The sequence below is a fragment of the Struthio camelus genome, chromosome Z (assembly GCF_040807025.1).
Source record: "Struthio camelus isolate bStrCam1 chromosome Z, bStrCam1.hap1, whole genome shotgun sequence".
NCBI lineage: Eukaryota > Metazoa > Chordata > Aves > Struthioniformes > Struthionidae > Struthio > Struthio camelus.
In genome coordinates this window covers 16,199,885-16,216,748 of record NC_090982.1, presented here as the reverse complement: position 1 = coordinate 16,216,748, position 16,864 = coordinate 16,199,885, and the positions used below count along the sequence as shown (strand labels likewise).

Here is a 16,864-nt window from a genome sequence, read left to right as displayed (position 1 = left end):
ACTTCCTGGATCTTCTGGAAAGAATTCAGTGTGGGTGCATGCTTGTGCTCTCTCAAAATCTTAGACTTTCCAGGCCAGCCTTTTGCTGAAGCATGATAAACTCCGTTCTTACTTCTCTTTCTTTGATCTTTTCAAACTACTTCGAAAAAACAGTTTTTTGAAATCCTGTATGGCAAATAACATCCACACACTGTTACTGTTTTCTTTTTTTTTTTTTTTGTTTCAAAAACAGCGTAGGGAGAGGAGAGCTAAAAAGATATAAATGAAAGTTGAGACAGAGGTAAAATATATATGTTCTTATATGTGTTTATATACATTATTTTCAAAAATATACACAGACACCTGTTTATTTCTGCTCATTGCGGTAAAAACTGATATGCTATAATCTGTCTTCTTCATTTTCAGGAATTTCCTGTATTAGATGTATTTGTTTGTTTTGATAATAATTTGTTCTACCTGCATATCAAGCAATCTTCTGCTGTCTCACATACGTTTCAGAGCTGACCTGAATGCAAGAGATCTGCCTTGTTTTTTGTAATACAAAAAGTACTGGGTCAGTCTTTGAAAAAGCGGAAGGGGTTGGATGGGTGGCTGGCCAAATATTTTATGATTATATGGCAGTTTGGTATGGACAGTAATCATATCATCAATCAAGCCTACTGAGCGCAGTCATAAATGTTTAGAAGTAAGGGCAGATCTTATGTGGTTTTCAAATAAAATTGATTTGCTGTCTGAGGATCCAAATGAATTATTTTACAGCTGAATTAAAGGGAAGACACTATATTGTAATCTAATACTTGAACACTGTTCTGCAGTTGGATACAGGGTGAGAGATAAAGAAGGTCTCTTAAAAGACAACAGGTTTGTTACCTGCAAAGGGCTGAACGGACGAACTGAGGAAAGATCATCAGTCCCACCTGACTCTACTCCTCTTTGCATGCACAAGGAGGACCGCAGCCCAGGGAAACAGAGCTAGAGGATTGACGACCGTCACATTCTGCTTCTCTGCTGCCTCCTCTCCCTGTCCTTCAGCCCAAATTTTCATTCATTTTCTTTCATTTTTCCCGTCTTTCCTCACAGTCAGGTGTCAAACAACCTGCACCAGTCACCTCTGCTCTCTGGAAGAAGTCAATAGCACTTCAGTGTCAAGAAAATCACTGTGAGAGCTGTGGAGCATCTGAATAATATGCCTCTTATCCTGTTCAGTCACACCCTACTACATGTGCCAGCTTTCTTGCCATTGAAATGGGCTGTAGGAAGACGCAGGGTGGGAGCAGGGTGAGCATGGAAGAGCGGAGTATTTACTAGGTATGCAGGTGGGTCAACAGCCTTCTCATCTCAAGTATGTGCAGGGATGGATATGGCATGAGACAAAGCAAAGAAGCACAAACACGCTAAGGCTGTGAGTGTCCTTCAGAAACCTGGATGTCTAGCCACTTTACTCCCTCCTCTGCCCTTGGCCTCTCATTGCATGAGGGTACTGGGGAAGGAAGTGGAGGTAAGTGGGGTTGCAGTCCTCCATCCCACATGCATTTAGTGGGAATTAGGTCAACATTTTCCAGAAATTCACATCGTAGAGCTTAGGATAAAACACGTAAGGAAAGACATTTCTGTTGTGCATACAGCTGAGGCAAAGTGCTTTGTAGCCCTTCTTTGGAAGAAAGCAGGAAACAAAGGTTAGATCATCACTCCATAAGTGATAGTCTGGAAGTGGATCTTTCCAAACGGCCCTCTGTCCCTTACTCAGGATGAGAGGCAGAACTTCAGAAAACTTCAGTAATATCAAAAAGGAACTTGATAATTTGGGGTGGACTATACAGAAGTCATGGGAATGGGGACTGACAATATACATTAATAAGGAAAGAGGTTAGAGGAAAACAGGGGTCTGGAGAAGGCCATGCAGACAGCTTCATGCCTCAGTTTCCCCATATATGAAACCACATTAACTGTCCTAAAACAGACACCTCAAATCCTTGACCTTGTAGAAACTTATGGCTGTCTAGCTTCTTTCTTGCATTTTAATTTGACAGTGATGCTGCATCGCTGAAACTTCGAATCCTTATCCAGCTGTGGGAGAACAAGGAGATGGCTCATGTTGCTTCTAGCTGTGGCAGAGGCCAGGGGAACAGACAGCTATTTCAGCATCTGAGAAGGGCTGTAAAGCACAGGCACATACCTATTCTTGTCTTGTTTTCTGTGGACCTGGAGCTTTAAGAGCTCTGTGAGTTTGCAGTCACCTGTCACCAGACAGAAGGCTGAGTGCAGCAGATGACAGCAGAGACCAAAGATCAGACACTTCAGTGAAGCCAAGGGAATGATTTTCTCTGTGCAAGGCAGAAGAGAGTGTCAAGTGCCTGCTTCGCTTAATGGTGTTTTCTTTGTCTGTCGTCTAGGGAGTAAACGTGCGGCCCATCGCAAAGGAGGACCATGGCTGATTACACACTGCTGTGCTTAGCAGAAATAAATGTTATTCAGAAGGAGAGGTGCAGCACAGAAGCACAGAATATATGCTTTGGGGGCCTCACTGTCTGTTCCTGAGGGGACTCCAGAGGTTACCAGGTCTATTCCCTTCCTTCAAGGCAGAGTCGGTTAAATAAACACTGGGAAAAACATTCCCAGTGTGACTGCTATGTGACCAACCTGTTATTAAAAGCCTCGAGTATGGAAGTACCCTCATATTTGGGGTTTAAACCTGAAACCATCTAATGACAGAAAAGGAATGGACACAGAAACAGAAGGAAATAGCAAAGGCAAAAATATAGAGTGAAGATCTGTCCTTTTACATTTGCATTAGAAAGCTATATTCTGAGGTGGAGCCACAGATTTATAGGCAAAGCCAAAGTCATTGTGAGTCTTTCCACTGACATTACCAGGCTGTTAAGTAGATATATTCATAACAGTTTCTAGCAGTTACCATGGAATCAAAATATTTTAGATTAAAATTTATTTTCACAGTGCTGAATGCAACAATGACATCAGATATTAGTGCAATTTAGAGAAATAATGTGTCTGTGATTTGTTCAGAATTGTAAAAATCGATTGCAAGCCACAGCTCATAGGTGTTCAAACACTTCTGGCTCTGTTGCAGTTTTGCCCACTTACAAAAGCTACCATTTAGGCTGAGCATCTCCAAGAACCACCAGTATCATACATTTTGCATTCTGCTGAGCAGAGATGCTCTCAGATACACTTCAGCTCCTTACTGAATCTTGGACAAAGAATTCTGACAGTGCTGCTAACTTCCACAATATAAGAAGGTTATCTTTGTGAGTAGATGTCAAAACATGGTGCCTCTGGTGCAGTTCTGCAGTATGCTTAAGTAATTCTAAGGCGCAAATTTGCCAAACCTCTGTCATTAGTATTGCTCAGGGGATCACCCACTCTAGGTCCTGTATCATGGTACAGGTCACATAAATAGTCCTTACCCCTTCCTGTTTGCAATATGGTGGCATCCAGCATGACCCTATCCTGAAGAGCCTTCTCAAGAACATGCGTATTATAATCCTGTTTGCTGCATGTACAATACAAGTGTTAAAATGCATAACAGCTGTTCCAATTGTCACTGTCCTTTGGGCTTCTAAGGCTCTCCTTTTGTGTGAAAACAGAATACCAAACATGTTCTGAAAAAATAAATGAAATTATTTTCTTAATTGTAGGCTGTGACCAGCAAAGCACTTACGTATAGCCTTGACTTTAAAATTTAGTATGTGCATAGAAGTTTCGTTGAATAGGGCTGGACTTAGGCTATGCAATTTGCTACTAATTTCTAAATGTTTAGTGCTTTCACCCCAAAAATCAGTGTTGGTAAGTCTTAAGAAGCACTTTACGTGAAGAAACAATTTTGTTAATTACTTCTCAGAAACAATGCAACCTTTATTCTCCATGTCTTTTTTTAAACTGACAATATGATGCAAAAACTTCCTAAACAAATAAAAAACCTTACATCTAGAATATTCAAAAATGTCTCCCAGTGAAGACATGCATGCTTTAAGGCTGCCTCTGTCTCCAGTCAAGGGCTTGGAGCACTGTTGAAGCAAATATGCACATTGCCCTGTGAATAGACTCGTTGAAGACAGTGGAATGGCATGTAGAGTGAAAAGAGATGCCAAAAAGATTGTAACATTAGTCAATCACTGAGCTTCTGAAGTAGTTTTTAAGGGAAAGATCCTAAAACAAACTGAGGAAAACTGTCCTAGTCTCATGCTGGTGCTACACTTCGTGACTGTGGAAAGTAATCAATAATAACATTATATTTGATTCATACCATGTGCATTTTCCTAAACAAAAATGCTAAGTACCTCAGCATTTCATTGAAGAAGGTATAGAAATATTGAGGTAGATGGAAGGTAGACCCTAAACACAACAAAAATATGGCAGTGTGTATTAATGAGAGTTTATGCCTAAATTTAGAGTACAAAATCCATACAGCAGGGTTCTCACAACACCTTCAGTATTGCAGTATATCAACACACTATCTTACAGTGAAAACATGCAATGGAATATAGACCTCAGGCAGTGATTTTATATTTTATGCTACAGCTTCGTGATACCTAAATCCAGATCTTATTTTTTTGTGAGAAAGAACTGTATGTAGTAAAGCAGACTAGGAAAGTCTATGCCGTGTTAATTGCCTATGCAATTAACAGTATCTAACTCTAAAGGAAAGAGGCCTATGCCGTCTATTCAAGTGGTGGGGAGGATATATATTCTGTCTTCAATAGAAATCTGAATGCATTTGTGACATCCTCCTGGAAGAGAAGCAAGGCAGTTTTGTTTCATACCATTTTTATACTGAATGTGGAAATAATAGGATAGCTTGGTTGCACCATGCTACAGTGAACTATGGGAATGGTTTTATTTGCAGTGCATTTGGGCAGCTGTGAGACAGATAGGTTCTGTCTTACAGCTGTGCCCCTATACAGACTGCTAATCACTTCACATACTTACCTATTATACAAGGAGGAAGGATCAGAACCGGACAAATTTTAAAAAATCCAGTTCCTTCTTACCAACGTAGGAACAATTTATTCTGTGTTCTGTGAAGGATATGAATGATGTGTGATACGCAAGGCCCCAGGCCACATACGGAATGATAGGAATAAAAATAAATGTCAAACAGTTCAAATTTTCTAAATGAGAATCTGGTGCTGGTGAATGCCACAAAGTGATTTTGTTTTGAAATGTATCGATATTTTACCAAACTCAGTAAAAAATTCTTACTTTCAAAACAAAGAATGGTAAGTAATGAAAACAAGATTTTGGTAAGAAAAGCACGAGGAAAATAGTCTTAATTTTGGAAACATTCTATAAAAAACAATTTAGAAAAAAGTAGTATTCTGATAAACTTATGAATTTAAAATACGATCTATCCTAGAATAAAATATAAATATAAGACAAACAGATCTGCAATCTTCGAGTCTGTGGTTGCTACCAAAGGGAGCAAGGACAAACATCAGGTAGTAAATATGAGGAGCTGTGGTGTGGAATTCCTGTTGAGAAAGGAGAGAAATTAAAATGTAACGTGAGACTAGTTGCATGTTAACTGTAAGCTCTGGTTTTGTGGTTACTCTGCATTGGTTTCCCCTGATCTGCTCTCCTGGTGTTCCTGCATAACTGCAGACCGAGCCCTGCTGGTCTGCGATGGCTTTCAGATACCCAGCACAGCAAGAAATCATTCTCTGAAAGAAATGATTGTGATTGACACGAAACTCTATTACAGTGGGAAATGATCCATAATCCACACTGGGAAGTTCAAGGGGGGATTGGCTTTGAACTAGAATTGTTATCATCTACAAAACCCCTTAGAGTCTCTGAAAGGCTGTTTTAAATCCCCATAACAGGCTGCATGTTTGGTCGAGTCTAACCGGAACAGCTAAAGTGGGAAGTGTGTATGTCAAAAGAGGCTAACATCATCATGCTGCCCCAAATGGTGTTTATTGGCCACTTTGAAGAGCAGAAGGTATTAGCTGGAACTTTGAAGAGCCCTTTAATGACAACCTGATGAAAGGGTAAACAGCACCCCTGGCTTTTTGGTTTCAGGATATGGATATTCCTCTTTAGCTGTTCCCAGTTTCATGAACCCTGTCTCTATATAAATAGAGGAAGCAAGCAATGAGGAAGCAAGACAACCTCAGCAGCAGAATGGGTTTGTTGTGAATGTAAATCTGGGTCATCACACAGGAGGGATCCTGCACAGGGCAGCTGATCAGCCTAACCTTCCTTAGATGAATTGGCTGATGTGGGAAGAGGGTACTTTTTACCCACTTTTGAGTACAAAAAGCTCCATGCAGAAATGCCCATCTCTTCATGGGAGATGAGAGGTTACCTTCAAAGCAACTTTTCCGTCTTGGGGGGAGGTGACACAGCAGTGATCCAAGAAGCACTAAAAGACAGTATTGACAGGCGGGAAGCATCAGGCTGCTGGAGAAGGTGTCCTGCCCTCTTCTGCTGAGGCCAACTGTGACTGAAAGCCATCACCAAACGGCATTGGGGCTTTGCTCCCTCGGGTGTTCACGTGATAGCAGAGAGAGTAATGGCACAGCATGTTTTCTTCTTCCAAGCCGCTTTGTGACAAAAATTGCTTAGAGATAGGTCCTAATGACATCAGTAGCACAGGGTTTATCCACTTCAGTGAGGCAGGTTGAGGACAAATATCCTCCATTTCACGATCAGGAAGTGCAAACCAAAACTTCCTTCTAGCTTAATCTCAGCAAGCATTGCAAAGTGCTGAGTGCTGCTGAAATACTTCAGAGTATACTTCAGGTTTTCACTGAAATGGATTTTTAATGAAGATATCTATTTTCACTAAAACGGTTGAGGTAGGAAAATAAAATTATTTTTCAAATAAAAATGCCTGTACAAACATTTTGCTGAGAATATTAACAAAATGTTTTTTGAAAGGTGATTTTTGTCAAAAAGAGACTATATTATTGGAATGAAAATAGGCAGCTGCAGAGAGACAAATTATAGTAATTCTCGTTGTTACTAGCTTCTGCACTGAAGACTAAACAGAGATTTCTGTGTCTTATAGACAGTAACAGCAAATTCTCCCTTTCCAATAATTTGAGCAAGGGAGGTGGAGAAGGAAAAAAATGAAGGAAGATAAGGAAAAAACTGCACATAGATCACACATTTTTCTCTCATTAAAATGTATAAAAATAGTCCCTTCTGACTCAGCATATATGTGAAGGAGTTTGGTAGAGTTTGCCTGCGTACTGTTCAAAAACAAGCTCTGCTGACCCCACAGAACTAGCAGGGCTACAAATAAATGAGCTGTGTTCCCCGGTAAGAAAAGTAAATGGCTTTTAATGACACTTGTGAAAATTGACTGAAGGTACTGGGGTCAAATATATGTCAATAAGGCAAGACACAGAGATAAGAGGTTTGCAGAAGTATAAGTTGGGTCAGCATTTGGCCTTCAGAGGTATTATTTCTGCTGCCAAGAGCAGAGAGCAGAACGAGTACACGCTTTTTACTAAAATACTTTACAAAAATGCTGCAAGTACTTTCCAACTGTGCTTCTATTTTAGGGACGCATAAAACCATTTTTATATAAATATTTCAGTGGCAACACTTGAAAAGAAATGAAAGTTTTTTTTTGCTTCAAAATAAATACTTCAATCAATTTTACTGCATATCTGAATGCATTTATTTCTGCTGGCTTCTTTTTTTTCATCTATTGTCTTGCCTCTCTCAAAGCCCTGTAACAGAAGAAAAAAAGAGGACTAGAAGGATCAGGAGGAGGCTTTAGAAGGAAACCGATATGCCTATGTTCCCTCCTTTTGTTTATTCAAAGCATAAAATGGGAGATAAGTAGAAATGGATGAAAGTTATGAAGCACCAAAAATAAAATAGGGAAATGGACTTTTTTTTTTTTTTTTCAGAGCTAAAATTGAACTAATATGTAATTAAAAATTAAATCAAGAGGATCTTTTTCTCTAGAATTTTAAGAAATTTAAGCGAAATTTAAGAATATTTCAGAAAGAGATTTTTTGCTCCCCATATTTTCTTGAGAAAGTTTTTCTCCCCATATGATCTTGAGAAAGACCATTGATTTTCAGCCTGCTGAAAGGAAAGCGCCAAGCCCTGCTTGCAAGAATAGTCAGAATAAAAATAATATAACTTCTATAGGATGAATGTGTTTGTTGCAGAAATCATTACAGACATGGGTGAGGGGCCTTTTTGCAAATTCTTTTTTCAAAAAAGAGAGGACTGTACTAGTACTAGCTACCAGGTACAGTGCCTTGTTAATGGTGCAATAATACCTTTTTCTTTTCACTTTCTGAACACTCTATCCTAATACCACTTCTTCTGGGTTACCATAAAAGCTGCAAAAGACTGTTCAACAGCAGGCTTTCACACTTATATTTGTTTCCCTCTCCAAAATGAGTTGCTTCTCCAACAGTCCTGGCTATTTAACTTTTGCACCAGGTTGTCTGCTACGGCTTGCTGTAAGTCATTGACAACCCCAGCTAGCCTGTGTCTGGCCTGTAATGCTCTCACTAGGACAACGAGCCCCTCAAGCTGTAAAGTTAGCTCTTTCAGGAAACATGCACTTCATTTCACCTTTCTCTGAACTCGTGTCCCACAAGAGTTATCAAACGTGCAACAGTGATGCATCTAGAAAGGAGCTCTTTTATTCACTGGTTCAAGCTATTCTGGGTTTTGGGTTTTTAACACTTTTGTGGTGCTGAGCTGTAATTGCATTATGAACACATACCATATGGCTTGCAGCGATAAATGGTCTTCTGAGTTTGTTTCTTGAACCCTCTCAAGTCCCTATGCAAAAAATCAAAGTAAACTTGAATGAGTTCAAGTTCTGTTAATCACGCAAACATTACGCCAGCTGGGTAAAGATAAATGCCAAGACTGCTAATTTGCTTATATCCATCCACCAAGTTAGTAAACAGCTAGAGAAAAAGGACAACATATTTATCCTCACTTTTATTTGAGTTCTTCTTCAAGCTATGCTACAAGGAGTTAGGACATTAACATTTAGACGTAGGCATAGGTCAGTCGTCTGCCTGGGTGCAGCCTTGCAGCTGGAATGCCACTGCCTCTGCTGCTAATTAAATCTAAATGTCTCCTGCTGCTGTCCTGCCTCACAACCTCCTCCTCGCCTGTGCTCTAGGGAGATTTTTCAACTGTAGCTGAATTTGCTTCCTCTTTCATCTCCAACAGTGGCTTCTGAGAGCAAGGATATCAGTCTGAAGCAAAATTACACTGTTTTTGCTCCTAGCTTAGATTTTTCTTGCTGGTATCTAATCTCTACTAACAATCTTACAGCAATTTCACTTTCCTAGGCCATCTCCACATACTATCTGTCATTGAGCCCGTAAGAATTTTCCTCTCTTTTGACTTCTCTTTTGTACCTTCCAGAATTCACAGGAGTGGTGATAAGCTGCTTCAGACATTAATTAACTTCATTTAAAAATGTATACCTTATTTCTACTTTGAATATGCTTACCTTTACCTCCTAGCTGTGGAGTCATACGCTTTTGTGTGTTAGAAATTTCTGTACTTTGTGCAAGAAATTGTATGTGGTAATCCAGAGGTCCTTTTTCTTCCATAGAGTAGATTAACCTTCCATGTCTTTCACTGACACGTTTTCCAAATCTTTGTTTGTGTAGTCCTTTTCTGATCTGTAGCCTATTTTCTGACATCCTTCCTGAACTGTGCATGCAAGAACTGGGCAAAACATTTCAATGGAAAATGGCTACTGTATGAACAGAGGAAATATAGTCTCTCCCCTCCCTTTCGATAGCCTGCCACCCACATTTATGTAGATTAGATCAGCCTTTGTGACTATAGCATTGCACGTCTCCTGTCTGTCCACCTTAAGCTGCATTATACTGCTAATGAAGTCTCTGCAGTATGAGTTTGTATTCTCTGCGCACGTATATACTCTAAGTGGATGTATTAGGACATTAACCACCTGAAGTCTCATATCTAGTCAGAAGTGACTAACTCATCTGGTCTGGAAAGTCTCTTCCTTAATTAGGAGAATTGCCTCCTAATTTTGACACTTTTTTTACTAAGAAAAGGGGACATCCTGTTGCATCTTCTTTTTCTTTGTTCTTTCAGTGTTATCTCTTTCTATAGCCCCGTTTATACTTTCGGCTGAAAATTGTGGATGACCTTCTAGCGAAGTCAGCCTGCAGTCAGAGAGGCCTACTCATGTGTTTGAAACCATGTAACAGAGCTGCTCGTTATTTTTGGTTAGTCAGACAGAGAGATTAAACTCAGTTTAATAACAGAAGATTCTGTGATGTTCATCTGCGCCCCTCTGTGACACTGCCATACGTCTTCATTTAGCAATGTCTGTAGCAGGCTCAGTAACTCATGGCCAAGCTAAAGCACATTTCTCAGACATTTCAACTTACAGAAAGCTTTCCAGGCCTGAAAAGGTTATGTTTATCCTCCTGATTTACCTCTAGACAGCATACTCCGTATAATCTCACCCAGTAATTCCTACATCAAGGTCATAACTTCTATTTCAGCTACAGGCTGTATTTAAGAAACCCTGGTGCTCTTCACCTAAATTGTCCAAGTGCAGATATGTTAACAAACTCATCTTCCTAAATTCTTCTCTACCTCATCTGTGCTTTCATGATAGTTATACTCCCTGTTAAAATCTGACACTTTATTTGCAGATCTGTATACTTCTAGCTTCTGCTTCTAGTTGATAGGTGTTACTGGGCTTTTATTATTTTGCTTCCTCAACCGTACTTGAATAATTATACATCTGCACTAACCTAATGTATGAATTATGTCTTTCTCAACTCACTAGTGATTATAACAGATTGCAGGAGCCAGCTTAAGCATTTTGGCTTATTTCTTCAGGAGATCTGGTGTAGGTATTGCTATATGCCCATGCAGTATAATGAGTAGCAAGCTTCTATAAAGTATAGGTAGCATGGGCAACTTCACTAATTTTAGGGACAAAGAGAATTTTACAGTCAATAAGACTGACGCTCCAAGCAAAAACCATATACTTTCTTCTCCCCTGCCTGCCTCACACGAGTTAATTGTTCCACTTGTCACAGAGCTTAAATAAATGCACTGTGCCTAGAGATACTTATAGAGCCTGAACAAAGATTCAGAAGCTGCTGTGACTTCTGCATCTCTTTTCTCTTTCTCACATAGAAAAGGTGGTTGGACCATTTTTTTGGAGTAGTCCAAGCATGAGGACTTCTTCTGCATTCCCTATCTGCCTCAGTGGGGTGCATGAGACGTCTATCCCACGTATCAGTAACTAAAACTACCTGAGTATGTGCTCCAGTATATTGCAATTACATACAACATGAATATACTCTGGGAATTGCCCAAGGTGTGGGAGTAAAGAATTTCGTGTAGGTAGTGATAAATAAGCACACATTTGGAGCTGCCAGTTGCACTGTAACTGGATAATTTTGGCAAAGGAGTGCCCTAGATGGAATCTTGAATTGTATTGATAAAAGCATAGCTATCTCTTCATGCAGGGATGAGAAAGAAAGAGAAAGAGAGAAAAAATCCTAGTTAGTATTGTGCAATTATGATTTTATGATGACTTCAAATTATTTTTATTAGTTGGCCTTTTAGTTGCTATGGTTTTATATGCTTCATTTAAGTAGTGAATTTCTGTAAAACTGTTCATTTAAGTGAATAGACATCTTGTAGCAAAGGAGATGATTTTTAAATTTGTTCATATTAAAAAGAATATCACTAGATTGCCTAATAAATGCCATTTTGTGTGAGAACGTTATTCTGAACAGAGAATCGTCAAGTATCTTTGTTTTTGAAAGTTCAATGTACATTATACCATGTTCTAGACAATGATCCACATTTTCCACTTAGGAAGTTTCAGTAACTTCGTAGCATTATGTCAGGAGAAAACTTAGTCCTTATTTCTCTAGAAAGGATGTCATTTAAAGGTATAATTTATATGATAATGGTATTATGATAGTTTCTTCAAACATGATAGGCAATGTGCAGAGCAAGAATTGCAACACTAGATGCTATTGCTGTTGTACTAGACATTTCTGTACTATACAAAAGTGTTATTCTTAAGAACAATAAATTGAAAAAGAGAAAATGCACTGATCTGATAAGAAAATACTCAAGTACTGCTGCAGAAACAGTTGTAAAAATAAGTCAGTACTGTTTTCAAACGATATTAGAACATGCACTAGATCCACACTCTAAATCTTCCAAAGAACTTTTACTGCTGCCACTACCAGCTTATCTTAAGTATCTCCCATCTTTAATGTAAATATCCCCCCAATTGCCCTGTGCAGGAGGAAAGGTATGTTGTCATTCTTTCACAGGTGTGGGACACTGAGGCACAGAGATTAAGATATTTATCCAAAGCCACATAAGAAATCTCTAATATATTAATGAATTTAACTCACATATATCAGGATAACAAGACCCTCTTTCTTCCTTTGATTTTTCTAAAGGCTGACTATACATGTGATGTTAAGGAGATGTGATGTCTCAGGAGGCCTGCCTCCTGAGAAACATGGGTTTCTTTTCTTTTTTTCCAGTTAACATGACTGCACATCGCACATGTACATATGAGGTAGGTAGCCAATTGCAGGTCTGTCCCTGCTTATCCCTTATTTTCTTACTTCTTATTTCTGGGACATATCTTCAGTCTCATTTTTGTAGGGAAACTTTTGTAGACTATGCACAGGGGTGAATTTAAATCTCAGAAGATATTGTATGCTTATTTCAAGGCAGGGGTCTCTTTGTTAGTTGGGGTAGCCTTTTTGTAATTCAGGCTCATCAGCTATTGCACAGCAAGAAGGTCCGCACAGGAAACTAAACATGCACAAACGCACTTATTCAGAACTGCCATTTGAGACTCTCCCCTCATATAAACAACACATTAAGGAAATGGAGACTAGAACTGGCTTTAGCACTGTGAGTTAAAAAGACTACTTGCGAATCCTCCAGTGTTTGCTACATTGACCATTAAAACTCAAAAAGGACCACCACTCAGAGTTTGTGTAAGAAAGGGGGTGTAAGGAGATGTTCCTTGTAAAGATCTGGAATTGCAAAATGAGGAATATTTTCTGGAGGTGAGAGGAAGGAAATGCAGATTAAATATCAGGTGAATATGTAAGAGACGACGCTGCAAAGTCATACCTGTGAGATTTGCTTCAACTGAAGGGAGCATGAGAGTACCATTAGAGCCTGCCAGTTACTGCATCCTACTGGTTTTCACCAGTGTGGCAGCCTACACTAGTATGGAAGATGGGAAGGCTGCTTTACAAGCTCATGCTGCCACAGGGTGCCATAAAGACGTTACACTTTCACAGTTAAGAACTAATAAAGGTATAAAACTTTCTACTCATTTCTGATTTTTTTTTTCCCCAAAAGGGTGCAATTTGGGAGGGACTTCTTATGTCACCGTATACTATCTCATTGCTTTGCCCTGTCTCTGGTATGTCTTGGGTGACACAAGGCAAATGACCAAAGATTGGAGAGGGGTCCCTGGCATAGCATGGAGGAGAAGGAGAAGCAGAAGGAGAGGGAGAAGAGAGGAGAGGAGACGAGAGGAGAGGAGAGGAGAGGAGAGGACAGGACAGGACAGGACAGGACAGGACAGGACAGGAGAGGACAGGAGGTGGTGACACTTCACTAGGTTGCAGGAACACAGTAATCTTGTCTTTTTGGCATAGAGATGGAGGCAAGCTATCTGAGCTTTTCTACTATTGTAATCATTCTTTCCTAAACCATCTTTCTAAACTCTCTTGGCCTTGTCCTGTATGTTTTTTGCTTCAGCTCGGCTCAGCTCAACACAGCTTACATCGCATATTTACTCCTATCATAACTATAAGCTGAATAGGTGAGCCTTTCCCTGGGGGAAAACAAATAGCCCTAAATAGTGATGAGGAGAGTGATGGATATGTGATCAGGTGCTCAAAACGACTCAAAACCCAAAGGGCTTAGCGTTTGCAGGGTTAATCACACAGCTTGTCTGAGTTTACAGATTTCTGAAATATTATTCCGACATGCTGTACCACTTGAAAATTAGAGTTTACATGTGCACATTAGAGTAGGTTAAAGGTAGCAAACTTATTTCAATTAGGCTACTATGTAACTCTTGGGAGACACAACGAAGCGTAGCTGTAGAGTTCTTTAGTGCAGCCACTCAATGCAATGTACGCATTAAAAATTATGAAAGGTTTGCTGAAAAATAGCTCAACCAGGGAAAAGAGCACATTTGGTTTTCCCGTGGAGTTGCATTAAATTCAGAAGCAATCTGTGCTAATGCATCTCATTTTCCTACCTGTTTCTGAATCTATTTATAATGTAACCTTATGGTATTCTGATGGCATTTTAGCATATGGTCTGAATTTCAGACTTCCTGCATAGAAATTAGCATGGAAAGACTATGCTAGAAGTTTAGTAATGGCTGTGAGCAGAGCTGGCTGAGTTATTCTTTATAAAGATGTTGTCTGAGGACTATAACATTTTGTGTTTCTGAACTGTCCTGTGAACGACTCTGAGTTGTATTAATTTATTCATTAAGCATAGCTCCATGTACAGCTTGTGAATCAATTTAAGCCTATGATTTGTTTTCTTCCTTTGACCATTCTGGGCTAATGCAGATTGCCTTGAAATGAATGAGATATTTCCATTCATTGTTTGCCATGTGTGATGTGTAATTGTCCTTTTCGTGAGAGGATGTCATTGTTTCTGCTCATTGAAATATTTAAAAAATGAATTCAGAAAAGTAACTGAAGAATACTCTTGTTTATACATGAATGCACTTATTTATATGCAAATAAAGATAGTTGTCTGAAAAGAAAAGCTATTCTGAATCATTAATATAAACAAAAAAGCTGTTCAAACCAGTGACCAAGAATCTCAGGGAAAAAGCAGAATTGCAGTCATGGTCACACTGAGTAGCACTTTAAGGTGCAGACGAGCCTTCTGAAAACACTCCCTGGCTATTCCTGCAGCAAGAACTGTCCTAAACTCTCACAAAAATATGCCCTGTGCAATTAAGGTGGAAATTTGAAATCACATAGTCTTACACCTCAAAGTTACAATTTCCATGAAGTTACTACCTTTTGTCTTTGCATTTTTCATCTCACTGCACCTGAACCTTGTAAAGCCATTGCCTAATACTCTGGCTTAGTGTATAGTTGTTTTTCTTGGTTCTTGGCATAGAGACTTTAAAATTATATACAAGTAGCTTCCACGTGGGAATGAGAGCCATTTAACTACAGGTACAAAGTATTGAGCTTGATATCTTAGGCACTTTCTAAGTTATGGTAGTGCCTTTCTGATTTTCGTTGGCTCATTTTCACAGCTATTTCCATTCTCCCACTAAATATTCTGCACCATGCTGGGAAATAATATTATAATAGGATGATAAAAATGTAGGATACTAGAAGGTGAAGACCACAACACAAAGAAATGTCATTCAAATGCTTGCCCAGCTCTAGTGTCCAGCACTTCTGTGACTCCAGTCACTGGAGATACATAAGGAAAGCATTTAACGCAAGGATTTTCAGGTGGCATTTTCAGAAGCATTCAGCTTTACCACTACAGCAAAGAGCACAAGTCTCATTTTTACTACTGATGTCTAATGAAGCAAGCCAAGGTCTTTACTGAATGCATTTGGAAATCTCTCTAACTTCAAAAGTATCACTGTGTATACAAAATCAATAGCAACAGTAGTAACGGTGGTAGCAGGATCAAGAAATTGAGAGACGTTTTCTCGTGCACATTTGTGAGCGGTTGCAAAGCCTGGTCTGAATTTTTTATCTACAAGGAAATCATTTCAGAACAGTAAACCATTTCTCTGGTTCCCTTTTTTTTTTGCATTACTATACAGATGAGAAACAAACAAACAAAAGGATACTTCTTTTCAAGATATGTAAAAACAATCTGCAGAAAAGATATGCCAGGATTTAAGGCAGGAAAATAGCAATGACAAATTTTAAATTTAATATTTGTAACGCACTAGTACCACTGATTTCTGAGGGTGATATGGAAGCTGCTACAGTAAATGTCATATGAAGAACTTAGACTCTGTTACTCTTCTGAGGAGAGTGAACCCTGTGGGCAGACTGTCAATCTGATTCTGATTTCAGTAGGACTTTCAACAAATGGGATACAGGCTCCAAAGTAGCCTAAACGTAAGTCGGCTGATGCAGGAGTGATCCCACACTTTGCAGCAGGAGCTTGAAATGTGCTGAGGAGTCATCCTAACGTTAAAAATATGTTTTTGCTACTTCTCCTGAATCAAACCAAATTCTCAGCTTCCCAAAACCCGTAGGATGGTAGCAATGGTGATTTATTCAAAACCCTGTGATGGAAACAAATAAATTGACCCTACACACTTAACATAGAAGCTAATAAAGGCTATGCTCCAGAGCATGAAAAATCAAATAGAAGAATGAGCAGGAGTAACACATGACAAAGCAATCATATCATACCTGAATGAAGAGCCAGAGACAATGTTGGTTTAGTGAGGGTCTCTTCAAGAGCTTCAAAGCCTTACTTTTTTTCAGAATCCGAAATACAGTATAAAAAAGGGATTCAGCAGGCCTTTCAGATATTATATAGTTCTTCTCATTTTTCCTTTAGGCGAGAAGAGGAGGGAGAAAGATAGAAATAGAGAATGAGAAAGAAAGCACTCACTTCTCTTTTCCTCCCCTTTGTTGCTTGCTGTTATTTCTGGTACTTTCAAGGCTTTGTTGCAGTGATAACCGAACTACTACCACTGCTTTCACATTACCAAAGACTTTGAGAGAATAAACCTATCTGACGAAGTGAATGGAGAGGATATAGCAAGGATTGACTATATTTCCCCTGACTATATATATATATCCCTTCAGCTATGCTGACTATGGGGTCACTGCCT

At 39.2% G+C, this 16,864-nt stretch overlaps 1 long non-coding RNA gene across 1 annotated transcript; it reads right to left on the bottom strand.

The window, feature by feature from the left end:
• Positions 1-7,648: 7,648 nt before the first annotated feature.
• LOC104145326 (uncharacterized) lies at positions 7,649-9,692 on the bottom strand. The gene is made up of 3 exons (XR_694310.2): positions 9,467-9,692; positions 8,720-8,778; positions 7,649-7,700 (listed from the first exon to the last, which is right to left on the bottom strand). It is a non-coding gene; the product is annotated as an uncharacterized lncRNA (long non-coding RNA).
• Between the last annotated feature and the right edge of the window lie 7,172 nt (positions 9,693-16,864).